We start from the raw sequence: 24,148 nt of genomic DNA, 5'->3' as shown, positions 1-24,148 counted from the left end.
AAGATAATTCAGTAATTGGTACTTTATAGAAGTGGTAGGCTAATAATATTTTGGCAGACTGCAGAGAGCTGTTTTAGGAACCAATTTTAGAAGCCAACTCCCGATGTAGAATGGGAATTGGTGTCTGTCCCACCTTGGAGCATGGTGAGCTTGGGCATGCATATGGCTGCATTTTGAGGGCGGGGAGTTGTGTAAAGTCCTCGGGGGACACAGGTGGATGACTTCTAGTGAACAGTGCTGGATGTCTCTGAGCCCCTGCATCTGGGTTCCTGCTTGTAGCATCAGCCCAAGGCCAGAGCCGGGTCCATGGCTACTGTGGAGCCTGTTGACCGTCGGATGCTTGCTATTCAGCAGCTGGATTTTGTGGGTGAGCAGCTGGCTTTGTAGAGAAATGATCTGAAGATACCTGTTAAAGTATTTCATAAGTTACCTTGTTCTAGTAACGCTTTGTTTGTACATTTTCCATTAACCTAGAATCGGTTTCTGTGGCAAAACACAGTACAGTGTTTGTATCAGTTCATTTGATATGTTTCATGTTGGTTAAAAAAAATTAACATGAAATCTAGTTGTTCTTTTCCTTTGATGCATAGTCGATGGATGACATGTGTGATTGTGGAACAGTCCTTGACCCTCCCCGGCTCCAGGCCTGTGGGTGTCCAGTCCTTGTCCTGCAGCAGCCCCTGCTGATCCTGTTTCCCTGTACTTTCCCTTTAGGAGGGTTCATTGTGTGGATCAGTGTGGGAAGCAGCTTTCTTTTGTTCTTAACGCCTGAGAGTCCCCTGAGTTGCTGGCTTCTCCCACTGTTGGATTCCCATTGTCATGTGCTGAGGGGTGGCCATCCAGCAGCTCACTGAGGGGCATTTGGGGTGTTGCAGTTTTTGAGTTTAACAAATCAGTTTATTATGAACATTTGTGCATAAGTCTTTATATAGAGCTATACCTTTTTATTTCTATTGGATAATTGCCTAGAAGTGGGATTATCAGACTATGCTTTTGGTATACAGTTTCTTATTGAAGATGAATTCTTATATGTTGCTCAGGTTGGCCTCATCTTTTTGACTGAAGTTATTCTCCTCCCTCATCATCCCACATAGTTTGGAAAATAGGTATATGTACCATTTTTACCTGCATTTAACACTTTAGGACCTTGCACACGTACCCTGTTTTCCAGAGTGGCCACGCCATTGTGCATATTCATTCACATCACAGTGAGCATGAGCTGCAGCCACTCGGCATCCTCATTGGCATGTGGCCTCGCCAGAGTGTTGCCATTTAGCTGTGTTAGTGGACACGTAATGATGTCTTAGTTCCCCGAGGGCTGATGGGTGGACACTTTGTTCACAGTCTTCTTGCTGTTTGTATATGTCCTTTGCTGTAAGGTGTGTCATTGTATTTCCTTTGCCCAGTTTATAATTAATTTGTTACATTTCTTGTTGAGTTTTCAGAGAACTTCTTTTAAATTTTTATCTGTTGTGTTTGTGCATGCGTACATGTGCATGTATGCTGTGTTTGGTGGGGAAGGTGTCTTGTGTGTCACAGCTAATATGTGGAGGTCATAGGACAAGAATGTAGGGTTGGCGTTCTCGTTGCACCGTTCCCTGGGGCTGGCTCACCAGAGGACTTTTCAAAACAAGTCCTGAGTGCTTTATTGTATATGATTTGCATATATTTTTTCTAGTGTTTATTTTTTCATACTCTTTTTTTTCCCCCTGGTGAGCCAGAAAATAACTTTATTTGTTCTAGGGAGCTGGACAGCACTCTCAGAACTTCTGAAACTGTTTCTTGGTGCCAGCAGCCTTAGTGACCTTGAGCACATTGAAACACAGTCTTGCTCAGGGGCCTGCACTCTCCCACAGTGACAGTGTCGCCAATCTGTACATCCCTGAAACGGGGACAGGTGCACAGACATGTTCTTGTGGTGTTTCTCAAAGCAATTGTACTTTCGGATGTAATGAAGATAGTCCCCGCGGATGACAATGGTCCTCTGCATCTTCATCTTGGTCATGACACCGGACAGGATCCGACCTTGGATGGAGATGTTGCCAGTGAACGGGCATTTCTTGTCAATGTAGGTGCCCTCGATGGCCTCCTTAGGTGTTTTGAAGCCTTGACCGATATTTTTGTAGTACCCAGGGAGTTTTTCCTTGCCAGTTTCTCCAAGCAGAACATGCCATCTTCCCGGCAGCCTGAGGAAAAGAGAGCTACATACTCTTTTTAAGGGGGTTGGATGGGCTTTGGTTTTTTTGAAACAGGGTCTCACTATGTAGCTCTGGCTGTCATGGAATTCACTGTAGACCAGGCTGACCTTGAGACCTTAAATTTACAGAGAACCACTTACCCCTGCCTCCCAAATGCTAGGATTAAAGTCATGTTTATATTTATATTATAAAAGTACAGTCACACCCAGCTATATTTTTGCATATTCTTAATAGTATCTTTTGTTTTTGAGAGAGGAAGTTTGAAACAGTATGATTTGTCCCCCCCTTTTTTTAAAGACTTGTTTTGGGGATAAATGTCCAGAATAATTCTTTGGGTTATTATTACAAGGTTATGAAATTTTGCCTTTATATTTTCTTCAGGAACTTTCATAGTTTTACAGCTTACGACTTGGTATAAATAATGATTTACTTTGGTTTTAATGCTGACGTAAGATCAAGGTTCCTTTTTCCTTAGTCAGTGTCTGAGGACTATTTCGCTGTCTGTCGAGAAGGTAGTTTTTCTCTTGGATTGCCTTTGAATCTGACTTTGGTTGTTGTCACTGTGACAAAATGCCTGTGTAAAGCAATGTGAGGACAGGAAGGTTTACTTGGCTCTTGGAGAGGATGCAGCATCCTGTGGTGCAGACGGCTTGGGGCACTGCAGAGTCTCCCCTCCTCACCTGGGGAACAGGCTGTACAACACGCAGACAGGAAGTAAGCCTTGGCTCTATAACCTCAGGGCCCACCTTCCTCAGCTACCCACTTGCCCCAGTGAGGCAAGATTCCACAACATTCCAAAGAAGTGATGCCTGGTGGGGGCCAAGTGTTCAAATCTGTGAGCCTATAGGGAGGGATGTTCATTTTTCAGTCTACAGTGGTAATCTCAAGGACAGTCAGTTGACGAGGGGCTTCCTTGGTCTCTTTCCCAGCCTCCAGTATGGAGCTTTAAAATGGGACAGGTTGTTTCCTGTGACTGCTCAAGGAAGGGAGGACAAGGAAGAAAACCAACCGTGGTTTGCTCCTGTTGAGGTGTCAGAAAGTTCCTGTTTCTCAGAGCTGTAGGTAACCCTGGTTGCTACTGCCTGCCACACTGAGAGTGCTTCATCCTGGGAAGGGAAGCTTCCCCTAGCTAGAGCTTGGAGGGTTTGGTTTGCTCTCTCTGGCCTCCTGTCTGGTCAGGCCTTATGTCAGAACTTGGAGTGTCCACGGGGCAAAATGGGGCCCCTGCTTCTGTGGTGGTCCTTGCACTTTTAGTCTTTGTGTCTGCTGAGCCATTGCAGTGTGTTGCAGAGCCCTCAAAAAGCTGCCTCACAAGCAGTGGTGGCGTACACGTTTAATCCCAGCTCTCAGGAGGCAGAGGCAGGCGGACCTTTGTGAGTTCAGGGCCAGCCTGGTCTACAGAGTGAGTTCCAGGACAGCTAGGACTGTTAAACAGAGAAACCCTGTCTAGGGGGGAAAAAGAGAAAGAAGAAGGTGCCTTGTGAGTTATATTATGGTTATGGCTGCCCCTGGGGGAGAGAATGGACAGACAGTGTGTGGCTCCTTCATCTTGCCCTGGAATCGAAACCTAGTGTAATTATAAATGCAGAATTTGGAGTTGTGTTAGGGCTGAGTTGTAGAGATCCTGAAATAATAGGCAATCTGTGCAGAGTTGTTTCAATTAGACCAAAATAAATAAAAATTTTAATATATATATTAAAATTTATTTTAAAAAGGCATAGTCTTGGCTGGGTCGATTGGCATTGTACAAGAAATGAACCATGGGGGAAGTTGCCACTCTCGTGAAATTCCATGGTAGAATTCCAGTCTTGTCTTCTTGTTCGAACAAGGGGCAGTTTAAGAGAGCCGTTGGTAGATCGTTTGTGAATGCCCATTCTCATCTGACTTGTGCAGAAATCTGTCTGGATTGCTGCATCCTTTGTCCTTTTCTCACCCTTGGCATATTAAGAGCGGCTTGGCTTCTGATACTTAAATATTTAGTTGAGTGGCATCTGTGCCATGAGTTGATTGTCTTTCTAACCCTCTTTGTCTAAGCAAAAACGAGGATTTGAGAACACAGGGAGATCTAGAAAGGAGAGGGTATGGATGAGCCCCTCATTCTCTCAGGACCTTTAAAAGTCGTGGAATGTTATTATCCACACAGCTGGTGAAAAGCAAATACAGTTCAGTGGATTCCTAGTAGAAGCAGCTCCATGGTCTAGAAATTAACCAATTTATTTTAGGTTATTGTCTATCAGTAGAAAGCCATTAAAAATTAGTATGGAGGGAATTTTATATAGTTGATCATTAGTCTCTTGAATTCAATCTCAGGAGGCCACGCTAATAGAGTCACAGCAGGGTATAAGAACAGATAGCTAGGAAGGCCTAATATAAAGTAATTAAGAGTAACTCACTTGGCATTTAAATGATAGAAAATGAGAGTAAAACATACAGATGGAAGGTGCTGTCCCTGCTGCACTATCTTTAGAGATACCGCATGGTAATGAGTTGCATTCCCATTGTTTGCTATGCTTTTGTTATTTAAGACTAATTGTAGGAACATTTGTGGAACACAAGTCACCTTCATGTGCCAAGTGCCTTACATAGTCTCCCGTGACATGTTGACAAGAATCCTCTGAGGCTGGCTTGATGAGTGGGCAGCAAGTGGCATAAAAGAGGTCAGTGTATGGGATTACGGGCACATTGTCTGACTCTAGGCCCTTCGCCCTTACCTGGTTAACCTAATATTCCCCAGTTGATAACTGATGGTAGAAGCTGGCCTAGTGCTGGCTGGATTGTGTCACTGACACAAGCTCGGCTCATTGGGGAAGAGGGACTCTCAGTTGAGAAGATGTTCATATATAGGAACGCCTCTCAGGAGTTTCCTTGATAAATGATTGATGTGGGAGGTCCCAGCCCATTGTGGGTGGTGCCACCCCGTGCAGGTGATCCAGAGTTGTATAAGAAAAGCTGAGAAAACCATGAGGAGCAAGCCAGTAAGCAGCACTCCGCCATAGCTTCTCCTTCAGTTCTTACCCTTACTTCTTGAGTGACAGATTGGGACCTGAGAGGTGTACAATGGAATAAACCCTTTCCTCCCCAAATCGCTGCTGTTCTGGTGTTTATCATAGCAATAGAGACCCCCACCTCAGACACTGTCCATGTACAAGGGTGGGTTTGATACCCAGAACAACAAACCTCCATGAAAAAAAATCCAAACCACACAGAACCTTCTGGAAAATCTACTGCCATTGAATTGAGTTAAATTCTGATAGAGAGGAAATTGTAAAGATCACATTAAATATTAAGTATTAATTGTGCATTAAAATATAGCTGAGGTGTATCGTGACTATGTATGTCAAAGCTGGGAAAGATAAGTGTTGGATTTAATGATTGTTCATTTTGAACCAGACCAGGGTGGGGAGGAAAGCCTGTTTTAGGATTTATTCTCCTGAGAGCATTTATTCTGCCAGTTTGTCCCATGTGTGCTTGAGGTGCGTCATCAAAAGCACCCTTCAGTGGCATCGGCTGAAGTGAGTCATTAATCCAGTGCCAGGGGATCAAATCCAAAGGAAGACTAGGATAGGACTAGGTTCAGGAAGAGAGGAATTTGCTTTTTTCCATAGGAACAACTTAGAGTCCTGATGGGGTTAACCTCTTAGCCCCTCCAGATGGTCTGATAGAGAGGATCGTTGTTTGGGTTTAGGAGAGATGGGTCCTCCTCTGCATCCTTTCCCCTCTTTCCCAGTTAATGGCAATCAGAGATTTATACTTGCAAGAGAGTAGGACCTTGCAGGAATTGAGGAATGGTGCTAACGTCCTGTGCAGACGGATATTTGTGCCTGGAGGCTCATGTTTATACAGTCTTTCTTTGTGAATCTCCAGGCAGCAGCCAACACAGAACCATCCCAGACAACTTGTGTGGTATTTTCCCTGTGAGGAACACAGTGTTGGCTAAGCACAGAAAAGATGTTTTCACTGTGTCCACAGAACAAATGACTGGTAGAGTTGTTGGCCAAGGACATACCATAGTGTTTGGAGGTAAAACTCTTAAAAGTGGTCAAAATTTAAAGACGATTAGAATTAATTATAATTAATTTTGGGACAGGGTCTTATTCAGTAATCCAGACTGACTTTGAAATCAATATGTAGTCCAGACTAGCTTTGAGCTCACAGCTATTCTCTTGCCTCAGCCTCTCAAATGCTGGGATTGAAGGCATGAACCTGAAATATTCTTCACGTAAGCCTAAATATTTCTTTTAGATAGGAATCGTGTAAAGACTGGTGAGTAGTTTTGTTTACACAACAGTTGATTATAAAAGCATTTGAGTGTGAAGCTGGTCGTTTGGAGCATGCTTTGTGGTATTTTCGGATGCAGTCGCCATGGTTCTTAGTGAAAATGCCTCCCAGTTCACTGTTTGTTTGCAGCATTTGTGCTTTGTGCAGATTTGTAAATGGACAGTTTGATTCTGTTTCTGCTGAAGTCATGGATGACTACCGGGGGATTGCTTCTATGCAGAACTCTGGACGTCAAAGAAGCCTAGCGATTGCAGTGGTAATAGCTGGAGAGGAGCCCGAGACGGGAGTTCTGCTTCATGGCCTTACTTGGCTTTCCGGGACTCTGGGTTAGTAACCCGCCCCATCGCTTATTTTCCACATCATCACCAGAATTCTGAATGTATGTCTAGCTATGTTTATTTCTAAGGCTTCTCAAATTCATAGGTCATGTACATGGTCTCCAATCCTGTGGGAACCTTCCTAGTCTGGGCAGCCATTGTATGTCACCTTGGTGCCTCTGGAGTTCTGCCCCATTCTCAGATCAGGGGCTTGTGCTATCTTTGTCTGGGCACCTCAGGCCCCATACAGAAACTTGTGCCTCAGTGTTTGGCAGTGCAGTACAGACTGGGTGCTGAAGTAGCCATTCGAGGCACTGCAATTTCAAGGCAGGAGCTGGGAGACCTCTTCTATTACCCAGAAATTGTGTGGTTATATCAATTTTTTTAATGCTTTTTACATATCTTTGATATGCAAATACTAGTTAAATACTCGATCTTTTTAATAATAAGCATCAAATTAACAACTACAGTATGTACATTCTTTGTCAAATTATTTGATCATCTGCAGGTTAGCTTTGATTTTCCAGCAGTTGCTGGCTGGAAATGGCCGCGCTCTTCACTTGTCCTTCAGGACCTAGGGCTGGCAGGACAGGAAGGGCAGTCTGCGCACAGCCCTGTCTGGGTGTGCTGGGATGAGAATCTTAGTTTGAATCTGGGTGTGTGGTCCATTTCAGTGGAACACTTTGCTGCCCTGTTGCTTTGCTCTTCCTGTGTGATAGGACTTGCCTCACAGCAAGAGGCCTTGATGGCTGACTTGTTAGAGTGCAGCAGTTTGGAAACTGTGAGGAATGGTGTGTGAAGATAGAAGTGGAAATAGAATTGTTTCTGTTAGCATCCAACTTGGATTTTATTCATACATAGACAAGTCTGTACATTGAGTTAAGGTGGAGTGATTCTGACTTTCCTTTTCTTCAGTCTGTGAATGTCTGGTTCTGCTCATGATCTCTAGGAATTATGATGCTACAGGCGTAAGCAGTGTTGGGATGCTTGGTTCTTGGGGGAGTAAGCGATAGAACAGGGGTATTTCTGCAGAAACAAAGGAAAACCATGTCTTATTATGTCAGATGAGTTGCTCTAAAGTAGGCATAGCTTTCAATACATTAAATGCCAGGGATACGGAGTGGAGCTAAGAATGCTGTTGTACTTAAATCTCTGATTGTGAGATAAAATAGTGGCAACCGAGTTTACACTAAACTCGACCCCCAACTTGACCCTTACTTAACCTCTGCCTGGCTTGTAAACCAGGAAGAGGCCTTGTGTAACTAGCTTGTGTTAGCATGCTGTTGATGTTTAACCATCCTTTCCCCTGTGCCCTGCCTAGCTGGCCTCTCTCCAAGGATCCATGGCACTCTCCTACCCTCTAGCTTCCAGATTGGATCACTTGTTTCCTGCCTACAGAAGACACCATTAAAGCATACTGTGATTTCAAAGGCTAAGACTCATAAATGGATATGTGATAGAAAAAGACCCAATCAGGAACTCGGTGCTAGTGCTGCTTCTGTGTTTACAACCACATTTTACCAAGCATCCTGAGCACTTTTAACTGTTCTTCAGTACCTACAGTGAAGCTTGTGTGTGACGAGCGGGAACAGGTATCGTTTGCACAGGGCTTGAGGTGTACAAATTAAATGTCTGTTGGGAAACTGTTTAGGGGTGGTGGTTCTACCACCTCTAGAGAGGGACGCTGGCTGCCAGCATCCCTAGAGTGAGGACACAGTTGGAGCTCCAGCCTGGATGTCTGCAAGGCCAGACCAGGACTGGGGCTGGAAGGGCCGCTCTGAACGTCTTGCCTATTTACTTGAAATTCCTTGACCATCCCTGACTTAAGAGGATCAAATGTAGTGCTTGAGTGGGCATGTAGCCAGCCCAAATAAAATCTTACTTCTATTACAAAAGGAGAGGAGAAGCCAGACTTGAAATGTTGACTCTCTGCCATCATACACAAACTTATTTTTAAGCCATGAATCTGCCCAACAATCTTTCCAAAATTTAGAGGGAACTAATGTTATTTAGGGAATTAAATTATTTTTCCATTCCAACCCCCTTCTTTCTTTTTTTTTTCGACAGTCTCTTTGTGTAGACCAGGCTGGCCTAGAAATCACAGAGACTTGCCTGCCTCTGCTTCCTAAAGTGCCAGGATTAAAGGTGTGTACCCCTTTACCCAATGATTTAGGGGAATTTAAAAAAAAGCAAAACTGTCCTTTTGTAAAAAATGTTAATGCACACTTATTCTTCACTAATCAATACTTGGTTAAAATGGTATTGGCAAGCTGGACTTAGAGTAAAATTGATATGAGGTGTGACAGGTTCCATCATGCTTTGGGAGCAAAGCTGCATAGAGAAGTGTTCCTGCTGAGCCTCCTGCAGTAAATGCGGCCCCCCGTCCCCTGCACTGCAGCAGGTGTGTGCACAGGCTCTGGCACCATTGATCAGCACCGTCGTCTGTATGGCCTCTAGAATTTGTCTGGTAAGTCCTCTGGAAGGAAAGGTCTGCTTGTCCCCTAACCTGAGGAGTCTGCTGGGCCTCCAGCTGTCTCTCTTCCTCTCTCAGTCCTTTCGCTGTGGTGTTGTCTTTCACCAGGTTGCTCCCTTACCACTGGCCCTTGGGCTGGCGCTTGCTGTTACAGTGTCCTCTGACCTCTGTTAAGTGCATCTCAGAGAGGAAGCAGAGGGTTCGCCTGAGTGAATGAGCTAGTCCTTGAGAGCACTGCAGGCCGTGCTTGCTTTGACTCGGGAAGCATGTTTTCTTCACACCGCGCTGTAATTAAGTCAGTGCTCTTTGCTTTGGTACAGCCCTGGCATTGCTCCACGTGGTCAGAGTGGTCCTTGGCAGTTCCCATGTGTGTGGTGCACATGTATATAGTGTGTATAATAATTAGCATGTGTATAATGAATAAGTGGATGAGCAGGGAGAGGAGAAAGAAAGACTATGATTTCTAGTGTCGTTTGACCCGCTCAGCCCTTGAGGATACAAGATGCTGGGATCTAAAGAGTCAGTTTTCCACTGTGCTTGTTACACAGAAGGAGCCTGAACCTCATGCATACTGCCTGGCACACTTTGGTGTGGTGGCCTTCATCTTTGGCTGGGGGATTGCTCCAGGTTGTTCATTGAATACCTGATTCTTGCTGGCTTCTGTGTTCTGGAGCAGCAAAATAGAAAGGAGTAGGCTCTGCCTTAAGTTTTCCTAGAATCAGGGTGGGGATACCCATGCACACCCCATCCTCAGTGTTTAAGTGTTGAAGTGATTGATCAAGAGTTAGGGGAGAGGAGGTTGTTAGGCCTTGTGTCCTTCTTAAAAACATTATATTTCCTTTCTGGCAGGTACACACTGATCCTTCAGCCTGCTGTCTTTGAACAGTAGGCATGGCTGTAAGGCCCCTTGGGAGGCAGTGCTGAAGTCTTACAGCAGGCACAGTGCGCAGGCTCCAGGCTGCTTTTCATGTTGACTTCAGCATTAGGGGATTGTGTGGCGTAGGCTACCACAGCATCTGTATATCCACGGTGGAAGGAGCAAAGTATGGACTCTGAGCAGTTGTTCCCTTTATGCCATCTTTCCTAAGACAGCTTGTTTTTACCAGCCAGAGCTAAGTGTTGACTCATGGAGCTTCAAGGGAAGCTCCAACAGGTTGTTACAAAGTCACGTGTCTTGCTTCCTGTGGACGAGCTGATAGTTCACTTGGCAACTAAAGGAGGTAGAGTGTGGGTACTGGATAAACAGTAAGTAGCCTCAGACACTGCTCACTAAATGTTGGTGAATGACTATGTGAATGAGTGTGTGATGAGGGAGCAAACTAGTCAGGGTGGAGTCCAGGCATTTGTTATTGTTGCCGTGTTATGTCTAAGGGTTTTGCCTTTTTTTGATTTTGCACTGCTAGGAATATCAAACTGTAAGTGTTCACCAATTAGCTACATTTTCAGTCCTCTCCTTATGACATGGGATTTCCTTGTAGCTCAGGTTGGTTTGAATCCTAAGCTCTTCCTGTTTCAGCCTCTTCTGTGCTGGGATTACGTGTGAGTGCCACTACATTTGGTACTCCATGGTTTTTGAGTCTTGAAATCAGGGTGCTCTTTTAGGTACCTGAAAAACAAAATAGCTGGAATTGGTCTGTCCTCTGAATCATATTCGCATATCTTTAAATCCATAGATGAGACCAGACTTACAGGTTGAGAGACAATGGACTTCTTAATGTGCACACATAGTTCTGATTTTTGTTTCATCACTGACTGGTCAAATTTATCTAAATAGTTTTACTGAGTTACTGTTATTTTGGTTTCTAGGAGTCAATGTATAATTTATCTTCTGTATTTATAGATTTTTTTTTAGAGATGTGTTTTTCTTTTCTCACCTCTGTTCTGTGGGGACTTTGCTAACTTGTATATTGAAGTCAGTATACTTGTACTATTGGAAAAAGAGCTTGATGAAACGGTTGATACAGGTCTGTAATCCTAGCATTTGATGGGTAGAGCAGGGATATGGTGAGTTCTCAGCCAGTCTGGGCTGCATAGGGAGAGCCAGTCTCTTTGGGTCTCTTTAAATAAGATTAAAGAAATGTTATTCTCAGTACTTTTAAGGCTTTGAAGGCCATAATTACTTAGCAGATGTATAACAGGAAATTCATGGTTCTTCACATCTTCTCACCTCTGAGTAGAGGTCACAAGAAAACTGCCTTCATTGTTTGAGAGGCTGTTTTGGTCAGGAAGGCCCTGTGAACTTATACTCTGGAGAGAGCATTTCCTGTGAGGCAACCTAAATAAGTTTTTGTTGGCATACTCTTGGGGTAGCCGTGTGCCTTGCACAGCACTGAGTCCACTCATGACTTCATTCTGTTCTGCTGAGCAATCGGAAATGAGTTTCTCCAAAGCACCCTCAAGTGAAGAAAGGCCCCTTGTGTCTGTGATGGGAAGGGCATTCCAGGACCCCTCCGCTGCAGGATGGCTGGCTTCCCAGCTGCCTCCTTGCCTTGTGGAGGACACCAGTTGCAAAGAGAAGGCTTTGTCTGTTGTATATAAAACCAATGTTGTTTAGGCTTTGCTCAAGCAACTTCAGTTGCTTAAGAGCCCAGCGAGACATTCTTCACCAGTTAATAATTTAAATGAAGGTCAAATTTAGAACCCAACTTACATTAGTTTAAAAATAGCCATTGCCTTAGAAAGCTGATATGGCATATTGGGGGCCTGAGGATCTAAAAGGTAAATTCAATTACATAGGTCTGTAGTAGACTTTCAAAGGCAGTGAGCACTTGAGACGGTATGAACCCCCATGGAAGCCATCTAACTTAGTTAGGACTTGGGACCCAGTGTCTGGCATGTACATCGTTTTGTTTTGGTTTTTTTAAGTTCATTAAAGAATAGAATCCGATTCTTGCGTAGTAATTTTATTGACTATTTTATAGACTGCTGAGGAAGTATTAGAGAACATCGGGACTGGAGGTTAGTTTCATGTTGACGCAGTCATTGCACAGCTGTGCTTTGTGGTTTATTTAGAAAGTCAGAATTTTCCTTAGATGACAGTGGAGATGGAATAGAAGAGAAATAGAAGTTCTTTCCTGAGGCGGAAGTCAGCTACCAAGTCCTGTAACTTAACATGATACGTTTGTGCAAGTGTATAGATAGAGATGGTTCTCTCAGGCCCCGTTTGTTGCATGTTTATGTCCCTAATCATACAATGTATAAAAATGTTTATATCCCTCTCTTACAATGTAATGGATAAAAAGTTGGGCTTGATTGAGTGCTTTTTAATTATCAGATAAATAAGCATACTTTGTTCTTGCATTGATGTATTTGAATTATTGCTTTAAATTTTATGTGGAATTGGAAAAAATGGCTAAGCTTAAAGCAAATATTTGAATTAATTTTACTTGAGGAAAAAAATCCACTTACAATCTGAAGTCGGCGTTTCTTTTTCAAATGACTTAAAAATGTAAAAACACTGGGCAAGAGATCTGTTTCAGTGGTTAAGAGTACTGGGTGTTCTTCTAGAGGACCCAGGTTCAATTCCCAGCACCCACATGGAGGCTTACAACTGACTGTAACTCAACTTCCAGGGCTCTGTGCCACTCTCTTCTGGCCTTCATGGGCACCAGGCATGCGTTTGTGCACAGACATACATGGAGCAAAACATTTACAAACAAAGCAAAATGGGGAAAAAAATAAAAACACATTTTAAAAGTTCTATTTATGTGTATTGTCTGTGCGGCATGTGCATGTGAGTGCAGGCAGGTACCATGGAGGTCAATGGAGCCCCTGAAACTCCTGCTGCACTAGGCTGTGGCGTGCCTGTTGGGAATGGAAGTCGGGTCCTCTCCAAGAGCGGCAGTGCTCCTGACTACTCCCCACTGTGCTCCCTCCATGTTTGTTTTTAATATAGAAAAACTTGCATTAGTTTCTGGATCCCGCTTTTGTCGTAGTCATCATTCAGCCTTGTTGAATAGTTCCCTTGAGGCTTTTAATAACATCTTTTAATAATTTTTGTGTTTGACATTATGCCTTTTTGATCGTTTCAGCCACAGTAAATCATATATTATTTTGCAACTCTATTGCATCTATAATGTTATTTTCTTTACAGCAAAACAAGTATCTTTTGAAAAGAAAAAATATGGGGCGGTTTTAAGTGCATTTTATTTGTAAGAGGAAATATTGTTCATGTTGTTCCAGTAATTGGTCTGTGTCTGACATATGGCTACTTTGATTATTTTTGGATTACATAACTTTGTCCTTAGGATAACTTCAAGATCACCATGCTGTACTAACTACAGTTGACTTGTCATACAATGACATTGTCTGAAGCAAGGGTGAAGGTGTCTGCAATTTTCTTATTTGTTGTGTATCTATTTAGACACTTGCTTGCAATAACCACTTTTCATCCATAAGATAAATACCAAATCTGTAAAAAGTAGTTTCCTTAAAAAGGTGGCCATCAGTATTAGCTACCCAGTGATAACTTATGCATCTTTATAGGGAATATTTTCTGTTAATGGCTCAATAGGAGTCAAGGTGTTTATTGCTAATACCAAGGAATTAGCTTGTATAGTTTATTATTTTTAATATCTCATTTTTTGTAGCTTAGTTACTGCCAGTATTAAACCCCCTGCTTACTCCTCTGAATCTAATCTCCCTTTGAGTGGGTAGAACATCCATGTTTAAAACCTATTGGTGTATTTCTGACTGTTGGAAAGGTGTCAGTTACTAATTGGTTCTCAGCATTCAGTCTTGCTTCTGTTTCCCAGTGACACCTTCATTACAATGGACACTTTCACAGAGCTGACTGCGCCTCTTAGAAACTGAGCTGTCTTTGGGTGCTCTCTAAAATTTGAGTGGCAGTTGGAGGCAACTGTCTTGAGCTCTGTTTTGGTTTGACTTTTTCCTTGAGCCCTCCTGTATATGAGGCACTATCCTAAGATCTGGGAACATAGTGTTTCTCCCAATGATTTCACAGAATGTGTGGGTCAGTGGAAGATAAGAAGCAAATAGGGCCGCCTTGTGAAAGTTGCTGCCCATAGCAGGAAGCAGGGAGGACAGGTTTCCTTAGTAGTGTTGAAGCAACCTGATGATAGGTTGATTATTCAGTCACACTAGGGCTGAATCCAAGGTCTCACACATTCTGGGCCTGCTCTCACTGCTGAGCTATATCCTTAGCTCCTCATGCTTATTAAAAACCAAATTAAGACATAAGCAAGATGAGCAGGAGTAGACTACATTTCCAGAAACTGTACATGAATGAAATTTGAATGATGAGCATTTGCTTGGTATTCTCACTGAGTATGTATTTGGGTTAGTGCCTCAGAATTTGGAAGATTTGCTCGATTGTCCTCCAGGCTTTTGGATCCTGTCAGTAATTTGAGATTCACTATTAGATGGAAAGAGGAGCCTGGAATGGCTTTAGTAAGTACATACAACAAAGTGACAGGGAGACCAGGGATGGTCCTTTACTGCTGTTTGCTCTGGGCCGTTGAGGACTTGGTTACAATTTTGGTGTATTTTAGCACTCTCGCATAGCTAGAGCAGTGCTGTTTTACCCTCCATTGCATGCCCTTAACCTTGAACAGAACTTCATGTGGAGGAGGTGCTCCTGAGCTTGTGTGGAGACCTCGCTTCTGTCCCTACCCCGAGGAGAAGAAGCAAGGACTGACTGTGTTCTCAGGCATAGGCACGGCCTCTCACTCTCGACACAAGGTCTTTGTCTGGACCTTCGGGAAGCACTGGCCACCACACTCAGGGCTGAAGTGCAAAGAAGTAGTGTGTTAGCGTAGATTTTCCTGTTAGCAGCCTGACGGCAGGGCTGCAGAAAGGGTTTGGCAAAGGCAGCAAGTGTGGATCCCTGAAGTTTCAAGGGAGGTGAGGCAGGAGAGAATGTGTTAACATAATGTTGGTTTTATTAGTTTAGGAGTTTTAAGTTTCAATATAACTCTGTTTTCCCAGCAGTATAAAAGATCATCTGATGATTTATGAGGGGGAGAGGAGAGCTGTTAGCAGGCCACATTCTTAGTGTGTTCCTCTTATTTACCATCTATGATTGGGAGCCCTTGGCAGAGCTGTTGATGTGTATGGCCATTGTTGAGATGGGCAGGCCTTATCCTTGGATGTGGATGTTGCTCATACAAGCTTCAAGTATAAATTATTTCTATTCTGTAGATTTGCAAACTGTGTTAGGACATTCCAGCATTATCTCCTTGATGTTCTGGATGTTCTGAAGGGCAGTCTTCTGAGTATATAAGGAACTATAATATTGTTAGTGTTGTGACCCGAAGCTGGGTCATTGCCAAGCTGTGCTGTTTTGCTGCTTGTGGCTCCTGAGTTTCAAAACTGATTATCTGTTCTGTCAGTGGGTCCAGGACAGGCTTCCTGGATACCCAGGGAAGGCTTCCTACTCATTTCCTTTTCTCCTTAGGTTTCTTGCACACATGGGTTTTGTTTGTCCTGTGGATTTCTCCTGTTCCCTCTAAGATGCGCATCCACTGGACTTGTTCCTTCAGCCTCGTTGGGGAGATGCTGGCCTTGATCTAGTGCTGTGTTTGCCATTTGTTGCTTTCGGTTTCTCAGCAGGACTAGTAAAATAATTGAATGTGTGACTGTGAGGGCAACCGAGGGCATGGATTTAAATGTCCCACTCCAGAAAATGTGCTCTGACAAGGTGTCACAGTGAAAGCAGTTCTTAAGATGAGCAGTTGGATTGTTGCTTCACAGGACAGAGGAGCAAAAGTTAACACACATCTTCCAAGCAACACTGATGACAGAAAGTTGAAACAATTGTATTCAAACTGATTAGGATACAGTTACAATGTATATGGACTTGGAAAATGTTTTAAGTGGAATGCTGCTAATTCAGCAAATGCTTTATTTCATCTGTGGTGAATGTAGATTCTTGTTAGTTACTCTTCAAGGTAAAGAACTTTGTACTCTAGATAACTGGTGGTATTGACTGAAGAAAGCCGCTGTTTAATATTTACCGTACATCATGCACACAGGCCCTTATTTAAACAGGCGTTCTCTGATTCAATGATTTGCATAGTGTGTGCCATCTAAAAAGCAGACCTCTCCTGGCAGGCAGCTTTCATGTGCTCCTCTCCAATTTGGAGTCCTTTAGATTTGCTTTTCTGTTTTCTTTTCTTTTTTTTTTGCCATCCTGTCCTAACTGGTCCAGTGTTGACTTGATGCCACTTATAATGGCAGTGGCCCTTGTCTGGTTCTTGATTTTAGGTTTTCAGTCCTTTGCCACTGACTTTGCTCTTGTAGATTTTTATAGCATTTCTCTTCATCAGATTGAGGAAGTTCCCTTTGATTGCTGTGGGTGAGAGTTTGTTTTTATTGAGAATATGTATGTTCACTCATCAGCATACATGTCTTCTGTGTGTGTAGGTGTGTGCGCTTGTGGTGTGTGTTTGTTTGAAGGCAGAGTCAATGTTGAGTGCCTTTCTTGCTATTCTCCATCTTACTTTTGAGAAAAGGTCACCTGGTGAGTTTTAAACCCAGTGTTGGGTAGTTACATGCACATACTACCACACCCAGTTTATATGGGTGCTGGGGATCTGAACTCAGGTCCTTGTGCTCATACAGCAAGCACTTTACCTACTGAGCCTTCAACCTAGCTCCAATTTTTAACTGTATAATCCTAAAAAGAGGGGGTTGTCAGTGTGCCTACCCCCGTGTGTGTGTGTGTGTGTGTGTGTGTGTGTGTGTGTGTGTGTGTGCTTGCGCGTGTGCACGCTTGCACTATGTCTTCATCTTGCTTTGGGATTGCGTGAAATTGAATTCATAGGGTGACGACTTGGAAGTGTTTTTTCTAGAAGTTTGTGAAGTATTGGTTTGTTTCTTTTTTAACTGTGTAATGGAATTCTTCAATAAAGCCATCTGGGCCTGGGGTTTTTCTGTGTGGAAAGATTTTTAATTACTAATTCAGTTTCTTTTTATAGACCTATTCATTTTCTCTTCTTGAACCAGTGATGATTACTTCTTTATACCTTTCTCTGTGGGTTTGATTTCATTCCACTTGCTTCATTTGGTGGCTGCATGGTCTGCATGAGACTTGTCACCTCTGAAATCCAAGTGGAACACCGAGATCTCCTTGGTAAGGTGGAAAGCAGTCTAATCCTGCTGTTGAGAGGCAGAGCCTTTGAGAGCCGATTAAGATTAGAAAAGGCTATTGTGGAGCCGGTTTGTAGGCTAGGGAGAAGCAGGGAATATCCCATGCCCTCCACAGCCACACTCGTGTCTACCCCACCAGCCTGATGGACTGCCTACTCACCCTCCTTCCAGTCTGTGTGCTTGGTGATGGGAGAGGCTCCTGCAAGGTCTCAGGGTCTTTGTAACCTTTCTGTCAGGGCAACAGTAGATGTTCTTCTTCCCTGACTGCCTTGGCTGATGGGTGGGGTTCTGTTTTGCTTCCTCCCCTAGATGCCTTGGTCTGCGAGTCCTACTTTGCTGTTGGTGAACTGCCCTATAGCTGTCAGGTCAGAATGGCTGAGTGCTTGGACACAGTCCCCCATTTTGTCTTACATTTGGTCTGGTGGTTGTATCAGTTAAAGTGGACGCTGAGGTCTTGAGTTCCAGGTAAATTGTCTCCCTCCTTTCAGATCCCCTGCTGTAGTTGCATTCCTTTGGAGTTTCGTCCCCGTTTGCAGTTGTTACATCTCCCTGGTGAACTGACCCTGCCATCATTATGTCTTTCCTCCTTGTTGTCTGGTGGTTTCTCCCCCTTAGAATCTGTTTTGTCTAACAGCAGTGTAACAGCCCATACTCTGAGCCTACTGTCTTTCTGTCGGTTCCTGTCTCTCTTATACAATGTTGCTTGTGACACTTAGGGCCCCATGCCTGCTGAGCCCTGCTGAGTTCTTGAGCTAGCTACATCCAGCTGGCAATTCCTGCTGTGTACTTCCGGCTTCTTTTCTTTTGATATTGTTATTTAATGTAACAATTTAGAATGCTATAAATGAAGTCATCTAGTGTATAATGAGACTGCCTTCTTCCTCTTACCTTGCCTTTGAGATTCATCCAAGTGATGGAGTGTATCAATATCGTTTGTCGTTTTATTGCTGGGCCTATTGTGAATGTACAGTTTGGATAGTTACCATTGAAGGACACTTGGGTTAGTTCCAATTTGGGGTGCTTATGACTGTCATAAACTTCAGGCAAGACTTTTTTCCCCCAAACTTTTTCTCACGGCTCTGGGGTTTGAACCCTGGGTCTTGTCCATTCTAGGCAAGTGCGTGTTCTTTGAGCTTATTGACCACCTGCAGCCCTCTTGCTTTTGTTTCTCTAAGGAGATCTGCAGATGTGTGATTTTGAGTTCTGTATCACAGAAAACTGACAAGCTTTTTTCAGGTTTCAGGGATGGCCATGCCAAATGGTTCATGAGTCTCCCCCCCCCCCCCCCCGCCCCATGTTTGAGAGCTCCCGACTGGTCATGCCCCATGTGCCCTGAGCTGTGTGCACCTACTGTGTTTGTTTGAGAGTCCCTTTTGCCTTCATTTAACCATCCTAGTAGGTACAGGACAGTGCTACCCCTTGGTTTTAATTTATGTTTCTCAATGACTTGTGATTTTGAAGGTCTTTCATTTATTTTTTTTTCATCCTTTTTTTGTGTTTGGTGAAACTTTCTTTTTAGATTTTCTGTGAAAAGTTTTTGAGAAATATTATTGAAGCTCCTGGGATGTAGTTTATTGAGAGCAGAGGTCACTGCTGGGATTGTAATTGTCGTGTGGATTGGGATGGCAGGGCTGCTGATAGTTGGGGCTGCACCTGGGCCTCTCTAGGTCATGTTTCTGCTGTCTGTGTGAAATCTTGATACTGCTTTTATGAGGTAATGGTGAGTTAGCTTTCAGAACGGGTTGATACCGGTGAAATGTCCTGAAGCACAGATCAGGTGAGGTCCTCAAACTGTGAGACTCCTGGTGTGCTTCCCTGACCAGACCCTGCCACCGCCTGAGGCTGTGGGTCTGTAGCTGCCCAAGTGCTGTCCGAAGGGCAAGTAAATGTCGCAGGGCCTTACAGGACTAGTGTCCTTGAGAAACATGTGGGTGCTGTCGAGCAACCCCAGACGTCAGGACTTTCATCTTCGGGGAATTTGTCTACCCACTGTCAAGTTTTGGCACAACCTCTCTCCGCTGTGATGAGGGGGTAGACTCTGCCAGTTGGCACTTTCCTGGTAAGTTACTTATTGAGAGTGCAAAAGGAAGCTGTTGTTTTGTGTGTTAAACTACGGCTTTTCAGTTCTTTAAGGTCGTATGCTAATTTTCGATGATATGATATGGCAAATTTTGTTGAAAAGCTTTTTATGAGCTGAGTGTGGTAGCATACACCTTTAATCCCAGCACTCAGGACAGAGGCAGGTGAATGTCTATGAGTTTAAGGACAGCCTAGTTAGTCTACATAGTGGGACCCTGTTTAAAAAAAAAAAGAAAGAAAGAAAAGAAAAACCTTTTGAGTAATAGGGTACTTCCATACTCTAGAGATTTCAGTGGAGAGGGTCTAGATGAATTATTAGCATTAATATAAAATATATGATAACAAATATATCACCAGATATTTGTGACAACAAGGAGTGTATTTGGTGTCATTATATATAAAGACGATCAAATCGTGGGGAGCCAGTTAATCCCACTTTTTCTGTCATTTGACATAATTAGTGTAAATGAAGCTTGTCTAGTGGCTTGGTGGACAGGAAGGGAAATGGTTTCTCTGTGTGTCCTGGTCAGGCTCATCACTCCAGTGATGCATGCACAGTACTGACTGCTGAGTTCTGTCAGGGAGAGCTTGTCTACAAGTAACCGTGAGATTCTGAGTTAGCAGTTTGTTTCTCAAAATTTTGTTCTCATCTCAGCATGCAAACTGGGCCTGCAAGTCTTTCAGTGGTAATAGAAAAGTTTTGGCCCCCATTGCATCATCCTTAGCCTAGTTTTAGTTAGGAGATCTTAGGACCATAATTTGCTTTGGGGGGATCCTTTTTTCCTGTTTACTTGGATTCCTGAATTTCTTCATAATGAATGACAGAACCTAGTTTTGAAGGATTTTGCTTAAAAGGAGTAGAAATGAAAATGTCAGTCACCACGGTGACAGCATGAGGTATGCCCACCTGACACCAGGGATCTGCTTCCTCTTCTCTTCACAATAGAAGAATTCCCAGGATTAAAACAAGTTTTTATTTATGCCTATATTTGTGTGTACATGTATATATGCCTTATGTGTGTGTGTGTGTGTGTGTGTGTGTGTGCCTGTGGAGGCTTGAAGAGGATGTCAGATCCCCAAGAGTTGGTGTTATAGGCACTTGGGAACTTGACATGGGTGCTCGGGATTGAACTTGGGTCCTCTGGAAGAGTAGCAATGCTCTTGACTACTGAGGAATCTCTCTCTTTAAGGAAAAAAAACAACAACAATAGAAACAAGACCAACAGTTATCTGTGCTCTACTTGTTTTGAATAAAAATATTCATATAGGTGTCATAGGTATAGCTCAGTGGTACATAAACATAACAGTCTTAGCATGATTGAAGCCTTGAGTTTAGTCGGTAATGCTAAATAAACAAACTAAAAGTTTTGAGAAACACATTGTATAGACTTGTGTAGAGTGGTTAGCTCCCTGCTGTGAACATTCTGTGTGTCACTGAGCTAGTCCAAAGAATCTCTGCATTTTGGTGTTGAAGGTGGAAACCAACACACAGGAAATGCTGGATCATCTCCTTCACCCTCCAGCTGCAACATTCTCATTTTACATAGGTGCTAGGATTTGAATTTCATTGAGATTAGCTATATGAAGTTGGTAGACCTGATGGCATTAAGATTAAGAAGCTCTTCATTTAAGAGAAAAAGGTAATAGAGCTAAATCACAAACCATAATGGGAAGAGATATTTGCATGACTCATAGCCACAGTTTGTAAAGACTGTGAAAGGATGGTGCGCCCGTAACTGCAGTGAGAATAAGCAGGCCACAGAAAGATGCTTGTTTGGCTCAGTCCAGAGTTATTTATTAAAGAAGTACAAATGATGGGCATGACTATATAACATTATAGTCGTAACATGATAGCAAGTGGGATGGGCTCCTCACCCAGGTGTGGAGGAAGTGAGATTGGCCGTTCATCCCGGTGTGGGCAGGTGTGAAGCTGGTGAACTCAACAACACATGTTGTTTCTGGAAGTAAAATCGGGCCAACCTTTGACTTAGCAGTTGTGCTTCCAGGGTACAGATCCAACAGCAAGCTGCTCGCGTGTGCACCAGGAGAATGTCAGTTTCATGGCAGCATTTGTGTGTTCAAGCTAAAAAGTAATAAACTGATCATCAGTAGCATGGGGGAATTATATTTTGATGTGAATGTTTTTTGTTTGTTTTGTGTCCCCCCCCTCTCTTATGCTATACCTGGCCAGTTCAGAAATGGCAGAAGCCGTTTGTGGTGCTGACAGTGTTAGTGGCTTCAGCTTTGGAGGTCACCAGGACCCGCTGAGGTGCCTGCAGTGCTGTTGTTAACTGAGCGGGGTTACATGGTGGAACATTGGGGAAAACCCTTAAACACACGCACTTAGCAGTTGTAGGCACTCATATGCATTTTTAACTTTATAAATAATTTTGAAAAGTCTGCTAATCTTGTTTCCTGCTGTGCATATCACGTCCTGGAACTCTAATGAGCCACTGCAGTCTTTCAGTCTTGTCTCTTAACTGGTGTTTAGAACCTTACTACCTTCAGGGATTGATTGATGCATGCGTTTGACTATTTTGGCTTTACTATTCCAGAGATCTTGGTAAGCTTTGAGTATTTTAACCCTGAATATTTTAAAGATCAGGAAAAAAATCATGGCTCCTAAACTGGTAATAAACTACCATGGTTTTATTAAATATAAAAGTCTGTTAGTGTAGAGCAAATGTTTTGAAGAACCAAAATAAAGCACCAGTAAGATCATATTATTAGTAAACTAGCCACTTCAGAGAAGATACTTTTCTCCTGGACTAGCACAAATATAGCTAGAGTTAGTATATTTCATTAGTAACAGTAATTAGGATTTTGCTGTGCTCATGCCTTCATGAGGCACCCCCCCACACACACACACTTACCACATCCACATCTGCTTGTTCTTCAGATAGCATGGTTCTGTGGGCTGTAGTGTTCTTGAGGGTGGGGACTATTCATTCATTTCTCCTTACATTAAATAGCTGGAAAATGTTGATTTCCTCCACTTTTTATAAACAAAACTTTGTGTTTAAGCACACACCAGAAAATTTAAATTTTACTGCACACTTTTTTTCTCATGTAGGACGAAGTTGTAATTTATTATAAAATGATATTGAAATTTTTAGCTATCGTGCCTCTGGCCTCCTTTCTCTGTCCATAATGTATGTCAGTGTGATGAACTTTGTCTAAGTTTAGCTTCAGATGATGTATAGAATGTTAATTAGAAAGAGGAGATCCAGACTTATACATACATTTAATAGATTTTATTCTAAGAACAGTGTATGCAAAAATAAATTATAGGCCGGGCAGTGGTGGCGCATGCCTTTAATCCCAGCACTCGGGAGGCAGAGGCAGGCGGATCTCTGTGAGTTCGAGGCCAGCCTGGTCTACAAGAGCTAGTTCCAGGACAGGAACAAAAAGCTACAGAGAAACCCTGTCTCGAAAAATTAAAAAAAAAAATTATAAAGCTATAAAACTAGAAGATTTTCTGATAATTTGTTGACTTGGCTTTGGTGTTGAACCCATGTGTATATACTGAGCATTACTAAGTTTTGTTGTTACTTGGTCACACCTAGAAATTAGTTTTAGGGGAGGGGGCATGGCAGTTTGAAAAGCTGATTCATTGATTTGATGATGCAATTTCTAACAGTCTTGGGGGAGAAATGTATTAAATTTATTAGTTGACAATTTTATTTCCTTATTGCAATTTTTTCATCATCCAAAGCTTTTTTTTTAAAGAACAATAAGATCCAGAATAAGTTTTTATACTGGAACACTCAGACTTCTGCCCTTGTAGTGAACATAGGGCTTGGTGTGGCTGTATGAGGTTCTTGGGGTTTTGACAAAATGCCAATACAGCCCTCGGCCCTTCTGAAGACCAGAGAGGAGCGTGGTGCCACAGCTCTTGGAGGTGAGGCTCTTACCCTCAGGCTTGAGAATGCTACTTTGATCTGGCTGCTAGCCTGCAGCACACACACTTTTGACTTGGGTACTTCTAGAGTCTGCACATTATCCATGACCACTCCCACAACCACAGCTGATTCTTCCTCTAGGCCAGGAAGCTTCACCTTCCATCCAGGACAGGGACCAGCTGGTTGGTTAGTGCTACTCATAACGTCAGGGTGAAACCTGGACAGCTTGACTAACAGCCTCAAGTAGATGTCCTGGTTCAGGGCTCCTTGCGCCCAATCTTTTAGTCCTTGTTGTGGGGACTGTCAACATCCATGATGGTGCCTCCTGCCCTGCCAGGTCCAGAAAGACAGAACTTCTCCAGAGTGGGCAAGGAAAAGGGTTCTCTGGGAGACACACTTGAGACGCTACCTACACAGGATGCTTTCTTAGTAAAATATTTTAAAATTTGTAATGTATTCCAGTTTGGGGTGACAGTAAATATAGTAATTGTCAAAGGTACTGTGTACATAAAAATTTTAGGTCTTTTCTTTTCTTTTTTATTTCTCATGACAGGGTTTCTCTTTGTAGCCCTGGCTGTCCTGGAACTCCCTCTGTAGACCAGGCTGGCCTCGAACTCAGAGATCCATTTGCCTCTGCCTCCCTAGTGCTGGATTTAAAGGCATGTGCCACCACACCCAGATAATTTGATTTATAATTTCCAGGTAATTTACTTTTTGAGCCTAAAACACTAATGAGATTGTCACTGAAACACGTTGAATTTGTAAGATTTTAGATCAACTTAAGATTTACAA

General features: G+C 43.0%; 1 protein-coding gene and 1 pseudogene across 12 annotated transcripts in view; one reads left to right on the top strand and one right to left on the bottom strand.

Annotated features, from left to right (window-relative positions):
- The window catches only part of Sipa1l1 (signal induced proliferation associated 1 like 1), a 284,116-nt gene that overhangs the window by 106,347 nt on the left and 153,621 nt on the right, over nucleotides 1–24,148 (top strand). The window lies entirely within an intron of this gene.
- LOC142834711 (large ribosomal subunit protein eL18-like) lies at nucleotides 1,798–23,670 on the bottom strand (annotated as a pseudogene).

This window comes from Microtus pennsylvanicus, chromosome 14 (assembly GCF_037038515.1).
Source record: "Microtus pennsylvanicus isolate mMicPen1 chromosome 14, mMicPen1.hap1, whole genome shotgun sequence".
Taxonomy (NCBI): Eukaryota; Metazoa; Chordata; class Mammalia; order Rodentia; family Cricetidae; genus Microtus; species Microtus pennsylvanicus.
The sequence above is the reverse complement of the archived record's forward strand: the minus strand, read 5'-3'. Positions and strand labels throughout refer to the sequence as shown.